Raw genomic sequence first — 15,246 nt, 5'->3', positions numbered from 1 at the left:
ACACGCTTGCAATGACAAAAGGCAATTTTCTCAGGGTCTAACAATTCTTCTAGAAGCACTTCCAGTGCATCTGTGCAGGTTTGTAAAACAGGTTCCCCAAAAGCATCTCCGTTCTAAACCGATCATGAACAGTGTAATAAACTGTACCTTTAGAGCCCCGTGTTAGCTACCACCTTTGGGGGTGGGGGTAAGGGTATAATATAATGTGGTGCCTCCTTCAGCCCATATGGTTTGGTTTCATAACAAAAAGGATGAGGGCAAACCGGTACATACATTGGAAATTGATCCCAAAATGCCCAAGTACACCCAACTGCATTACAGCATGGTCGAGGCTGCTGGTGGACAGGCTATCACTAAAAACAAATAAGGTACAATGAACGGGACTACTGCATTACACGAAGCCAGCCAGAAAAGGGGAGATTCGAGCGTGAGGGTGGAATAGCGTGTGCGAGGAAGGAAAAAAAAAAAAACAACTCACAAAGGCTGCTGTCAAATCCATTCTCCGAGTAAAATGTTTCCAGCGGGTTTGGGGAGTGTTCCCAGAAGAACAAGCTCGAGTCCAGTAAGGCGGGTTTCAAGGCGAGATCGGCAGATTGGGGAGGAACAACCAAACCTTTGCTAAGAAAGGCCCTGTAAAGATTAAATCGGGCGTCCTCGACCTCGCCTGTAGCCATCCTCGCAGCCCACTAACAAAAGACTACATTGCCAGACTCTGGCTCCTCCCCCGCCCCGGCTTTCCCAAGCGCTTGCTTCCGGGTCAGGGTGCCTTTGCATTCACCGGACTCCAGCTACACCTTCAGAAAATCCCGGGAAAACGAACACCTCCGTTACTTCTAATGAGGGAGCACGCTCTCTTCCCCCGCCGCCCCCGCCCAGATCTGTTTGCGAGTGGCAGGGCAGTGAGATTGAGGCACCGGTTTTAAAAGATCAAAAGCATAACCGTTAAACAAAAGGCCTGGCGGTTTAAGTGGCTAAAGGGCCGGAAACGACAGGCAAAACTCAGAGGGAGGACACAGCAGGCGATTGTAACCAAGGTGGTACCAATTTGACAAGGAAGGCCTACAATGTTTACATACACGATATTGTGACGTAGGCAATGTGCCACTGGGCTCCTAGGTCGCCATAGTGACTGTAAATGCTCATGCATCAGGGAGTATATATGCATGCATGCATGCATGTCAGCTTAGCGCCGGCAGCCCGCAGGCATCAGGGCGCTTTAACAAAAAAAAAAAAAAAAAAACTACTGAAAAACTGCTACCCTTGTTATATATTCTTTATCTCAGGTTGCAGCTAACAGCAGGTCACAATTAACCAAAACAGATGGGTCTTCGGGTTTTTTCTGAAATTTAGATTTTCTTCCAATCTAAGCTCCAGCAGGAGTCTGTTCCACCGCTGTGCTGCCAATACTACGAATGACCTGCCCAATCCTGTCTTGAGCTTATGTTTAAGTACTATGAGTAGACTTTTACCTTCCGACCTTAACAGTCTCTGTGGGATGTACGTTTCCAATCGGTTTTTAAGATAGCTGGGAGCTTTTCCAAAAAGGCACTTGTGAACAAGTGTCATAGCTTTTAACTTTATCCTCTCTTCTACCCTAAGCCAGTGTAGGGATCTCCCGGCCGAGGTAGTGTGGTCACCTCTCCTTAGTTTCTTCACAAACCTCACTGCGTCATTTTCTATGTTTTGGCATCTGGCTAGGTCTTTTGCAGAGGCACCTATTAGCAGGGCATTGCCATAGTTGCTATGTTGGATTCATTAAGATACAGACTGATGGCCTTCATGAGGCGCAGGTGATGAGCTGTATTTTTATGCAGATAATTCACTTGGGCTTCTGAGTTGACGGAGGAATTGACCATCATCCCCAGAGTTTTAACCTGGTTGGATACTTTAATTTTGGCTTGGCTTCATTTATGAGGAAGGTCTCGTACTCATTCCCAAGCTTAGCCATTATTCGACTGGACCTAAACAGCATAAATTCAGTTTTAGTGTCATTGAGACACATCCAATTTTGCTGCATCCATTCATTTTACTATACACTTTTGCAATCTTCTCGCTATCCTTAATATGTGAACCCTCTATCTCAATGATAAACTGCGTGTCGTCCGCATAATTGGTGAAAAACATACCGGCTTCAACCAGTATGTGACACAGACTTCGCATATATATATTAAACATGGGTGAGAGACTTGCTCCCTGAGGGGACCCCAAATCGGATTGAGATGGCCTCCGAGAAATTTTTCCCCCAATGCACTTTGGCTTGGCGATCTGTTAGAAAGGATACTAACCACTCCAATGCTACCTTGGAACATCCCACAGTATCCCTCCGTGCCTCTACTAATAGTTAATGATCTACCCGATCAAACGCCGCACTGAGATCCAGTAGCATTAAAATCCCTATTTTTCCTTTATCGATCAAGCCCAGCATATGATTTTGAAGGTCTATCATTGCCGTTTCTGTATTGTGAAACGCCCTGAAACCAGATTGTTGTTGATGTAGAGAGGTCTGTTTTTCTACATGTTTTTGTAATTCCAATGTAGCAATTCTATACATAATTTGGAGTATAACATTTGAATTTGTGATGGGGCGAAGATTGCCTGGGTCCTTTGGATCCAAACCTACCTTTTTTAGCAAAGGAGTAATAGTAACCTTTTTAATCTCTTTCGGTACTATACCCTCCTTGAAATAGGCATGAACTATTCTCAGCAGAATAGGTGCAAACAGTTCTTTGTTTTGAAGTATAATATTGGAAGGTAACACATTTTCAGCACACAATGTGGTTGTCATTTGACCTAAACTTCCAGTAGTTCTGCTTCTGTAATGATAGCAAAATTAAAATGATCCAGTCCACTATATTTATTGCACTCCTTTATCGGAGTTTCCTGGCTAAGAGCTTTCCTAGCATTAATTATCTTTTGTCTAGCTTTGGTTATTTTAGCTGCAAAAGCATTTTTCACAATGTCACAATCTTCCTTGGATGGTAAAAAAGGTGAAGTGAGATTTTTTAGTTTCTCAACACTTTTAAAAATTTTGAAAAGCTTACTAGTAGGCGTTAGATGCTGCTTCAATTTCTTTATTAAAGAAGTTCGCCTTAGCTAACCTTACGTTATCTCTGTACTTTTCATTTGCCAACTTCCAATTATCTTTGTTTTCCTTAGATTTATCTTGATACCACTTTCTTTCAAGAGCTCTTTTTTTTCCATTTTAATTGTGTCCAGCTCTGTATTGAACCATTTATGGTTATTACCATCTTTCCTGGTTATTTTGGTTTTCAGTGGTGCCCCCTGATCAACCAAGTCTTGAATTTGTGTTATACATTTATTTAGCAACATCTCACAGCTGTTCTGAGCCTGAAATGATTGTGAAATTTCATCAAAAACAGAGCTGAAGTTGGTCTTCCTTCAAATTTTTGAAATTTCTGCTTGCAACCTTAATATGAGGGTTCTGTTTTAGTGGAGTTTGCAATACTATTTCTAAAGATACCAGGAAACCGGCACTCCAAATACATGGTTCTGTGGAGATCATATGAGTTTGAAGGTTTTGGGTTAGGATCCAATCCAGTTGGTTCCCTTGCGGTGTTGTGGGCTTGTTATTGATTACCATAAAATCAAGGTTTTTTAATGTTTTTTCCACGGCAATAGCTTTTGTCTTTGGTATTCCCTCTCCAGTAGTTAAAATCACCTCCTACTAACGTAGATGCATTAGTTGATTTTAAATTTATAAGTTGAGAGCAGAGCTCGTTAGCAAACTCTGAGACCAAAGAAGGTGGTCTATAAAGCACTACTATATTAAAAGGCAGTTAGGAGTAAATACCAGTTTCAACTGGATGGATTCACAACCACTACAGCTAAAGCTGACTTTAAACATTTTCAGCTCCTCTCTAGCTATAAAATGGCCACACCACCTCCCTTGCCACCTTCTCTATTTACATTGTAAACTGTATAACCCTCAGGCACAGCTAAAGCACAAGTAGGTCCTATAGGGTCCTTCAACCATGTTTCTGTCACACATAGTATATCTAATTGTTTCTCCAAGATCAAATCATTTATATTGATTGCATGCTTGACCATGGACAGAGTATTCAACAACCCCACTTTTAGCCTCAGATGTAGCTCTGGAGATTTAGTGTGTTTCCCCTCATCCTCCCCCCCTTATAGGTCCATGTGCCCCCTTATTTTCAGTAACACAAGGCAGCTCCTTCCGCACTCCCTTGTCTACTATCATCCTTACCTAGGGAAAATTACATTATGCATGTAAAGATTACCTGTAATGATCTGGAGGAAGGAAGAGGGAGGGCAGAGCACTCACCGTATTAAACTGGCCCCTACGCGTCGGCGCTTACACGGAGTGGGGTAGCCCAATGTCGCCACATGGTGCAAACTCCTGCCTGGCGGGTGGGGAGGGGTTGGGGAAGAGAAGTAGGACCTCCTGCATGGCGGAAGAGAGGTGGTGCGGCAAGGATTGCTGCTACGATCACAGAGGTCAGAACTCCTGACTGCAGGAGATATGCAGTACCTGGATCAACTCCTGCCTTGGGAGAACAGAGGTGGTGGCCTGCCCCTCTAGACACTTGGTAGAGGCACTCCTGTCAGGGGGAAGCATGCACTGCCTCAGGAAAGGGCACTAAAGGCTGGGAGAAGGTGCACTGCCCAAAGAATACTCCTGCCTGAGGGGGAAAAAGAACAGCGCGACAAGAGCAGTCACTGCAGTGGTTTCCCAGTAGCCACAACCATGACGCTGCCTATCCTTACAGCCAAAGAGCCAGGAGCAGGTCATGCAACGGGGCACGTACCCAGCACCGTCAGCGAGAGAAAAGTGGCACAGCAGGAACCGCTACCGCAGTGGCTGTACCCCAGAGCCCACTACAGCGTCCTTTCGCCTGGGGGAGGCAATAAGGATGCAACCGCCTTGGCCCGTCCAGGAGAAAGGGAGAAAGATGGATTGTATCCCTGGTCTCCCCAGGCGTGGCTTTGCCGGCTAGTAGATCGCACTGCACCTTGAGTAAACCGGCAAAGAGGGACTGCCCTATGACGATCTGCCGATGTGACCCCCCCACAGTGGTGATCCCCAATCTTGTGGGTTAGGAATGAGGGTGGTGTACCCCCTCAATGTGTGTAAATTGATATCCTGACAAAAAGGAGTTTTTACAATGCAGTGTTACCGCAAACTCACTACGCTTAAAGCGGACTTATTAGCAATTCGTATGGTAAGCTGTGATCCAGAGTAGGACTTTCCGGTTTAAAGTTGGCCAAGTAAAGTAGCTCGTCACCAGTGCTGGCTAGAACTGAAAGTGCGTCAAGTAGCAGCCACCATCACTCACAAGACAATATGATATGTCATTTATAACGTGCCTGTACACAAGTGTTTCTAGGCACGACAAGGGAGGGGAGGGATGACAGAGGGAGGACAAGACAAACAATCTTACTAGGTCTTGTGTCATTCAGATCGTGCAAGTGTGAGAAAGATACATAAGGGGAAAGGGAGGTGTGATGGGCTGCAAGGGCCAGCGGAGGGGAAAACAGGGCAGCAATGCTCCGAGTAAGTGCAGCCAGGGCAGCATGGCTGTGTAGTTCAAGGATAACAAGAGACTGTAGGGTTACAGTTACAGCTACCCCAAGTGCGTGGTAGGCTCAGAGTTAGAGCAAGGGTGACTGAGCAAGAAAGCCTGGTACCCAGTGAGACTTCAGAGGAGCCAAGCAACCAGTCGGTACAGCAGACAGGTAGGTCAGCAAAGGTGGGAGAGAGAACTTCTGGTAGTCCGACTCAGTTTGAGAGGGGCAGGGAGGCCATTCCAGAGGGAGGCACCTGCAGGGGAGAGAAATCTACCCCCCACTCTTTGCCTGGAGAAGCGTCCAACCCATAGAGAGTTGGAGGTAGCTGAGCGAAGGGCTCGAGAAGGACGGTATTTTGGAAGAGAGGGTTGAATATAGTGTGGGTTCAGACCCCAGAAAGCCTTGTGGACAATGCAAAGGGTCTTGAACTTGATCCTTGCAGCCACCGGGAGCCAGTGGTGAGGTTTCAGGGCTGGAGAGACACGGTCTCTGGGCTTGAGGTCAAGGGTAAGTCTTGCAGTCCTGTTCTGGATTCGTTGCGGAGAGTAGAGGTAGGCAGTTTGAGAAAGACCGTTGTAGTAGTCCAGCCTAGAGAAATCCAGGGCTCTGGAGACAGTGAGCTCCTGGGGGAAAATGAGAAAGGGAAACGTCCCTTTTAAAAACATGTTTTTATTTTGTCGTCACTTGGCTATCATCTAACCGTCAACAAAATACAATTTCACAATCATGAACCTTTTTTCGAAAAACATTACAAGAGTTTAAGAGAATATTAAATCAATGAGTGGGAATGCATAAAAAAAACATTTCACTAGTTACAGTTGGTATCAGATCTCTACAGTAAAATTTCATTGAATCTGCTTTTATCGCCATTATGAATTTAATCAACTACACGTGTTTATTCCAGTTTTAGCGCTCTTAAGTAGCCATTGACCGCTAAAACCAAAAGGGGTTGTGCGGCCTGCCAAGAGACGATACCAAAAGGCCTCGGGGGGAGGAGGGGGGGGGGAGAAGAAATGTGTCACAAGGTATACCTCATGTTTGCCTGCAGATAGTAAAGGAGCCCCTACCAGGAGTGGGGTGTTACAAAAACGACATGCAGAAGTTGGTGTGAGTGCCAAAGGTCCATCTCCCCAATTGGAACGAGGTTCCATTCAAATCCAAGTAACCTTCGGGCTGTGGATAGATGGTCAAATAGGCGACAATTATGTCGGCAGCTTTGAAATCAAATCTCAGATGGGATAAAGAGTTGTATGAGTGAAGGGAATCAATCGTGGATGCCCTATGCTGCCTAAGTTCTTCTTTACATGGACTGGGTTTTCGATTAAATCATTGGTAGGGAACCCCAGACCAGCCAAGATGCCCAAACAAACATCTGAAAATGCACATAGAAATATACGTCCCTTGTCCGCAATGATCTTTTTAATATCGGTGTATAAAGAGGGGACTGTGATTGAACTCAGTATTTTGTAATAGAATGGCAAATATTTCCATTGTGCACAACTCTTTAAAGGAGAAAATGCCTGGTTTGTATCTCATAGCAACCTGCGGAACACAGTTTGGAACATGAAGGATTCTCCTCCATAGTTTCCCCTCGACAATAGGGAGAATTTCTAAGACCCAACACAGAAGATTTTCTGCTCGTAAAATTTAATACAGGGAAGGAGGGAGAATTTGCCATACTTGGTGTAGCCGTTTGAGTCGATAGGACATGCTGGTCGCTCGAGACGCAAGCCACTCCTTAATAATGACCTTTTTCTCTGTGGCATAAGTGTGAAAACCCAAATAAATAAAGCGGCCCACTGAAGTGGCTCAGATCCCACACACCAATTAAACTTCGAGCATTTTCGTTTTGGCCATGCAGGAAACTACTTAGGTTTTAATGGGGTTGACTTTCAAGTTATGGGCTGTTGCAAATGCTGTAAAGGCATTTATTAGCCGCTGCAGACAAAAAAGGTGTTATGTTTAATATTATTAAGTCGTCCACATAGGCAAGCCAAGTGGTTTTCAAATATGAGTTGCCAATACGACCGTAACTATGTATTCACCTATGTCGCATAAGTACAGGTTGAAAAGGCAGGCTGCTAGAAAACAGCCCTGCTGGACACTCCTTGAGGTCCACATACTTTGACAGCATTCCCTCTCTGTTCAGCAAAACCCTAATGTTGGAATTTGTGAGTAGGACAATTAAGAGACGTAGTAGGCCAGCAGGAATACATGCCCCCTTTCCCCCACCCCCGCCACCACCAAATCTGTCCAGTTTCACCCGTAGAGTGCCTTGGAGGATGTGTAGCTAGTAGTGGGACTTCTTGGCGACGTCTGAGATGTGAGGAGAGAAAAGAGATGAGTCGAAGAGGACACCAAGGTTTTTTGCCTCGCAGGAAGGTGAAGGAAGATGGCCCAAGGCGGGCAGCCACAGAGGGGAAAACAGGGGCCCCAATGAGAAGGCTCTCCGTCTTACTGTCATTAAGGCAGAGATTGTTGGAGGCGCACCAATCCTGAATCACGGATAGACAGTCGGGAACGAGCGAGAAAGGAGGCGGCGGCTGAGGGAAGCCTGATGGAAAGCAGGGTGTCATCCGCATAACAAAGTTAGAGGAGACCGTAGAGATCAGGTGGGCCAAAGGTGCCAACTACAGGTTGAAAAACCAGGGTGACAGGATAGAGCCCTGGGGAACACCACAGGGGTGGGGGGAAAGAGAGAGAGAGGAGAGGGGAGCGAGGAGAGACTAAGTTGGACCTGGGAGGGGAGGTCCAAGAGGAAGGTCACCCACTCCAGGGCCTGATCCGTGACGCCCAGATTCTCAGAGCCGACTGATCAGGATGGCGTGGTTGACACTAAACCACCCAAACATTGGTACAGAACCCCCTGTAAATAGTGTCTATTGTAGTGTTTTAAAAAATGATCCACAAGTGCAGGGTGAGTTTTAGGTACCCAACACACGCAAGGTGATGTTATTGTGTGGATTATTTGTTTTTACCCTTTGGGATGGAGACATAGGAAACGAGCCACAGAGCTCATGCCAAGTCACATGTTGAGGATGAAACTGCAATAAAAAGGTGCCGAGTAGGCTTCTGCTCAGCAGTTGCAGTACAGTTCATGTCTCGAGTGGTCACTGCCGCCCAGAGCTACATGTAAACAATGGGCCTACCAGGCCACCCCGCACCACGGGGCATCCTCACCACGTGGGGGCCAGAAACCACACTACCCTAACGCACACTACTTCCCAAAGAGAAGGGGAGGATTTACTGGGAAATCTCTCTAATGGAATTCCTCACTTGGAATGGGAGCAACAGACCAAGAAAAGCTGCGTTTGACGGTACAAGGCAGCTCGGTACGCTCAGGCAGCCCCTCGGTTAAAGGAAAACCAATCTAACAATGTAAATACCTTTTAACCCACAAAAATACACAGGTTAGGTATGTATCCGACTACAGTAACGGTGTGTCACACACCCCTCAGACACAAACACTAATATACAGCAACAGTTCCAATTATTTCATGATCAAACACAACATAAACAAATCAAAGTTAAAAACCATTTCTAAAGATACAAAGCTGCTGTGCAGAATGCACTAATGGTTATTGATCTCGATCATGCAGCCATGACTAAAATATCCCAATTAGTACCATGCCTTTTACAAATTTCAAATGACCAATGATGGATGCAGCGAACATAGAACCATCTAGGACTCCATCCTTACACTAACATTTATACTGGTGTATCCCGGAGTTCCCCATTTGGTTTGCGAAATTATCCTTTTAATGCCATCACCCTAAAATCTGGCAGCAGCACCCCACAGGAAATACAAGCATTTGCTCTCCTTCCACGAGTGTACTTTTACATTCCAAAAAGACTGGTCTTGAGCCGAAAAGCCGGGGCCCGTGATCAACTACACCACTTCCGCCATGACAGGAATGCCTACAAACCACTACTTGAATATAAACGTCAGCAGAGTCCCAAGCCGTGGGTGCATACTTATGATCGAGTAAGGCCAATATCCTAGCAGAGCAGCCAGGCATTAATATTACTGGTTTGCAAATGGCGTCTTCTATGGAACGGAAAGTTTAAATTGCCTTTTCTTTCAACAGCGTGATCTGTGGGGAGCGCAAAAAAGTAGCACACATTAGAAACATAAGAGTATGGTCTAATCACTTAATATTTAATTCAGAGGTCCAAGGATGCAGGGATAGAAAATTAAAGTTGAATAAGAAGGAGCAAAACGTAACTCGGGTATCCAGCATTAGCCAGTGACCAGGAGCTCCCACTGGGGAACTAGGAGCTAGTACATAGCATTTCCGCAATAGCCTTATTCTTTAAATGTCTTGATATTGACAAAATGTTTATTTAAATATTGTCCCAAATGCACAGATTTAAATTCTAATATTTATTCGACATCAGTTCGCCTGGGGAGCAAAAAGTCACTCTTGGTAGCAGTTGGTTTCAAGCTAACCAAGCTCTTCTTGGCTACAAGCAGGAGCTAAGATTGCCTTCACCGCCCCTCAATTCCAAACCCGTGACGTGTTGCCTACTTATATAGTTTTTTTCAAGTTAGAGGAAAGTACAATCTACCATAAATACAGTTTAATCAACTCTAACCACTCCAATCATACAAAAAAATGGTATCAGGTAATATTATCCCCATATATATATATGGTCGCCGTAAATAATAGCGCCGGGAAAAGGTTGTGGCGATATTATATGGGTGACCATATATATGGTGACAGGGGCAAAAAAAGATGGGGTTGCGGGGGTGCCCCCGCATGTTCCATACAATAATGTCGCCACAAAAACGGCCATTTTTCGGCGATATTTTTGCATGGCGAGATTTTTGTGGTGACATTATAACATGGAACCCAAAAAATTACCCACCATAAAAAAAGTTAAACTTTGCAAAGTATTATACAAAATAAAACAAATTGTAAAAAAAAAAAAAAAAAAAAAAAAAAAAAAATATAAATTGCATGCCAACCAAAGGAGAGTTGGACATTACAAATTGTCAGCAGTTAACGAATGCATTAGGTATCTGAATAGCAAGTGCTCAGTTCTGGCTGCCACCGGACAAGTCTGTTCATTGAATGTAACAGCACCAGCACAGATGGAACTTACTCTCGTGTAGATCTCAGAAGACTTAGAAGGTAGGTAGTAGCTAAAGGCCACACCACACTGTCAAAACGTTCTACAAGTATCGTGGTGGTGGTGTATGGCTAATACCCGCAGGAACCGAAACGGCCAACATCTATGTGGTTTATAGCTTATATTCTGAAACACTACAGCTTACCTGAAAAGGAATATGCAAACAATATTATTGTTAACACTCACAAATGATACAGAGTACAAGGACAACTTTGTCCGCCAGTTATCACCCGCAACAGCTACAACAAGCACAAAAACACCATTGGACTGCTTTGGAATTAAAGGGGTCAGAACACCACCAAGAATAAATAAATATCTGCTCGAGGTTCCCATTAACGCCTCCTCACTTGCAAACACTGGAGTTACTCACGTGTGACCCACACCCAGCACAAGCAATTACTTGTTCCCCCAGTAATGGTAAAAAGCTGCAATGAAACTCTGCAGAGACCAGTCCCTTTACCGATGGCTGCCCGATCAAACAACTTAGGCTGGTTCTTAAGAAAAGTCAAAAGGGAGGTAGGTATGTGGTCTGCTAAGATTATCACTATCATTGCTGTAGCCCCCCCCCCCTCTCAATGTATGGTGTAACCAGAAACAGTCCAAAGAGAACGCCTCTACATGGTATGCTATTTCTTGGAGGACAATCCTGAAAAAAAAGGTGGCACTTTTAAAATCAACATTTTTCACAAATTTCAAGGAGGGGGCCAAATCGAGGTTTATGCCAACATGGATAACCTACGAGATGGTGCCCAGAGGAGACTATCAGGCATCATACCGTTAGAAGCCCTGTAATGCTACTTTTCATCTCTTATTTGTGCTCACTTGTCTTCTGCTGCTTGTCAGGGCATGACTATTCCGATCAGTAATAGCCAATGATTTTGGGGGCTAAATACTTTCTGGAAAAGAAGTGATGAATTGGCGGGCTTCTGCCAATGAATGCTTCTTATTGAGGAAGGATATCCAACTCCCTTTCCTCTACTCACTCTTAAACTCCTTCCTTCCTCCAAGCGTGAAACATTACAGCAGTGTCCTTCTTCCATTTATCTGTGCGTACCCGACTCTTAACACGTTTCCTGCTGCCCTTCTTTCTTCAGTTCACACAAGTAGTTTCCTGCCACACACAGACAAAGCTCAGACGTTCTATCAGGCACCTCCTCCTTGGAGTTCCGGCCTGGAAACCAGTTTCCTGCCACAGCGAGCAGGCTTTCAACTAGCATTATGCAAACTAGTTCTGGTAACTCTTGCACCTCCACCCCACCCAATCCCCATCTCCCTTATTCCACAACAAAGTCCCGAACAGACGCAAACTCATCAATTTCTAGCATTGCTTGATAGAAGCCTTTAATGCCTAATGCAGCAGTAAGAGAAAACAAAAAAATGTATGGATGCACAATGTAGCTCAATATAGTAATTAGACATGTAGTATTAACTCGTCTGAAGGTAAACGTGGGACGATGCACGTTATTACTACTCACAGATTTATGAAGAGAAAAGTCGTACTTATGTTTGACCCTGTTCTGATATAGTTACCAATTATCCTCTTTGATATCCATCTAAGATGTGATTATAACGATAACAGACGATGTATGGTCTTCCCACGTGCATACTCTGTTGTAGTGCAAATAATAATTTCAAAACAGAATAAGTGTTCAAAACCACACTCTTTCCCTCTTCACAGGAAGTTCATGGATCTGGACCAGAATCTTATTTTCTCATCACGGTCCACCGTCTGGCGGGAAGAGCACGGCAAGCACCTTAGGAGGTAGGCATCACCTGACTTCTCTTAAAAAAAAAAAATAGTGTTCAACTGGTTTATTGTGATGGCAAATGACAAAGCATCGAATGCCAAAAGCATCCAAGACAAAGCAACGAAAAAAAAGTATCAAATGTATTCTCCAATGCCCCCCCCCCCCAAACCTCTGTTTCTACCCCTTAAGTCTCATTACAATGAAAATTAAATCTTTACCTTTGAAAAAAAATGCATTCGATGCTTTTGTCATTCACAGTTTTTTATTCGAGGCATTGACTGTTCAACCTCACTGAAATTAATCAAAAGAAATCGCTCAGTCTATAAACACACGAGAAATACTAACTCAAATCAAGTCTGTAGGTGACTTAAGGCGAAGTGCCAGGTCAGCACAACCCATGTAACCAAAGGGGACCGTGACCCCTTTTTACCCCACCCTCAAAAAGCCAAGAGCTCTGCCAACCAGTTAGGAAAATGGTGCAAACGTATGAAATCCATTCCGAAATTATCCCCCCCAGATAAAGGGAGTTTGATTGCTCCAGGTATTATTGGAGAGAAAAACATGATTTTATTTATTTATTTTTAAGCTTGCCGTGTTGGGCGCAGAGGTACAAGCTGACAAGAGATGTCCTGGGAAGCAGAAGCAAAACGAGGCTTCCTAAAGCCCCCAGTTACAGTACTCAGGAGATGCTGCTACACTGCAAGGATCTTTTAAGAAGAAAAAAACAAAAACAAAAATGATGTAGACAATGTGAACGCAACCAGAGTGAGAAGAAATGGGGCAGAGCATAACTCACAGGTGGCCCAGATATGAAGTTTAGGTCTATTATCACTATCAAAGGCTCGACGGTTTAACGACAGTAGGAAGCCAGACTAAGGGGATCCCCCAGTCTCACTCTTCTCATGGCCTCTCTCCATTCTAGCGCAGGAGACTCTGCTCCCCAACATGATGTGTTGAAGGACTAAAGACATGTAATCACTACTAGCTGTTTCTAGTCTTCCAATAAGGACTTGTATAGGCTGTAGTCTTATCTAACTTAATGCCTCGAGTACCCCCAAGAATGATCTCGATCCCTCTCGTACATAACACCTCCCTTGTACGCTCAGCCAACACTCCCACAAACTCCTCAGCACTGCGCTCCACCTAATGCTCGTCATCTAGTATATCAGGCCACCTACTCTCCTGTCGTCATCCTATTGTCGCATGTTCTCTTTGGCCAATCTTTTCACCAGGCATGGGCTTTTACAGCACAAGGATTAAAAGCTTGTGGTTGGCCTTGCCCCCTTTTCATTTGCCAGCATTCTCACTCGTTTCCCAGGTCAGGGCAGCCGGGTTTGCTATGGTGGCATCTCTCTCAATCTGGTAAAGGTGGTCTCTTTGCGATGTTCATGAAGCCATAGATTGAGTGCGACTGAACTGTTGTAATTCTGAAAAGGAAAAAGTCCTCAGACCAGAAAAGGGGCAGTTAGGCACAGTAGAATGGTCAGTGGTACCAATGACTATACAAGACACTTGTGGTGGGGGGGGTGTTTGCAAGAGAGGCACAGCCACCCACAATTCCTCATCCCGCATCCCACCCAAGATATGCCCTGGCATATGCATTTGTAGGTCACCTACCCCCAGAAGCGAGGGGGTTCCTGCTCCCCCTTTACAGGATGAAGGCACCCGACCAGGGCACATAATCCACTTTTCACTTCACCAAACAAGATGTTGGAGGCAGTTGGAATACTAAAAAGGAGCACAAAGATCAGACAAGCCAAGGAATTCAGTGAACAGTAGAAACATTTAAAGTGAAGTGCATTGCGGGAGTAGTAGTCTGCCGCTTAACAATTGACTACAGGTGCATTTCAGGCAAAGTGAAGTGTATTTTAGGGAAACCTAGGGGGGGGGGCGTGGCCTGGAACTCATGGTGGATAGAGGCTGAGGCTCCGAACTCCGGCTGAGACACTGCATCTCGATCCTTTCCTGCTGACTGCAGACACTCCTTAGATGCGACAATCAACTATCACAGCGTGGGAACAGATTCCCAACAAGAGAGACTGATCCAGCTGAAGATTCGGAGCTACATAATGCTTCTAAACTTGCCCGCATTCCCCTGCCCCCAGTCGCCGCCTGCACATAAGATGGCGGACATTGTATGACGCTGCCGCAACCCGACACGAAGCAGCCGGTTACCCCCCGCTGCAGCGACCGCCGAGGGAGAGACGAGCAGCGGCTGAGACTGCTGAGTGAGAGAAACCCTGCTGCGGCACCGACGATTGCTGGGCTCCCGTGCCCCCAACAACTTGGACCGCTCACCTCCCTACATTCGGAGGCCGCCCCGAGGGAGGAGGAAACTCCGCCCATAACAAACCGGGCATCAACGAAAGATACGGTCGGGGAAGTCAGACACGACCACCCCTCCAACTGTCCACAGCTGACCGGAGTGCGTCATAGCGCACACCGGGCCTAGAATGGCCCACACCTACGAGCGTCACCGGAAAAGCCACGAAGAGACGCTGTACCCGCTCTACACCTCCCGACCCGTTACCGCATCGCCGAACCCCGAGAGGACCGACACCGGTGAATCGTGGAGGTCCGGGGGGCGCTTCATCCGGTTGGGGGAAAAAAAAAATATAAAATAGGGGGGCCACAGGAACCACCGCCTCGTCCTGCACCCCACGGGATCTTGGTTGGGGGCCCATGGTGCCCTCCCCCCAAAGGTCACTGGCTCCCACACGGGTACGGGAGGCACCAGTCCCCTGTAAGGATATTTGGCATGTTACTGCACAAGTAGCATTACAGCGCTACTGCACAAGTAGCATTACAGCACTAC

General features: G+C 45.6%; 1 protein-coding gene across 6 annotated transcripts in view; it reads right to left on the bottom strand.

The window, feature by feature from the left end:
• Window positions 1-15,246, bottom strand: part of CSNK1G1 (casein kinase 1 gamma 1) — a 1,083,432-nt gene that overhangs the window by 990,943 nt on the left and 77,243 nt on the right. Inside the window, exon 1 of one of the 6 annotated variants that reach the window (XM_069624688.1) lies at window positions 479-1,027. The exons of 4 other annotated variants lie outside the window; for them this stretch is intronic. The gene's annotated coding sequence lies outside the window, so the exon portion shown is untranslated. Of the gene's footprint in view, window positions 1-478; window positions 1,028-15,246 lie in introns of those variants that run through there. One more of the 6 variants, XM_069624692.1, reaches the window with a different exon arrangement.

The sequence above is a fragment of the Ambystoma mexicanum genome, chromosome 11 (genome assembly GCF_040938575.1).
Source record: "Ambystoma mexicanum isolate Mex_15411 chromosome 11, UKY_AmexF1_1, whole genome shotgun sequence".
NCBI classification, from domain to species: Eukaryota; Metazoa; Chordata; class Amphibia; order Caudata; family Ambystomatidae; genus Ambystoma; species Ambystoma mexicanum.
Note: the sequence above shows the minus strand (reverse complement) of the source record. Positions and strands in the feature narration are given on the sequence as shown.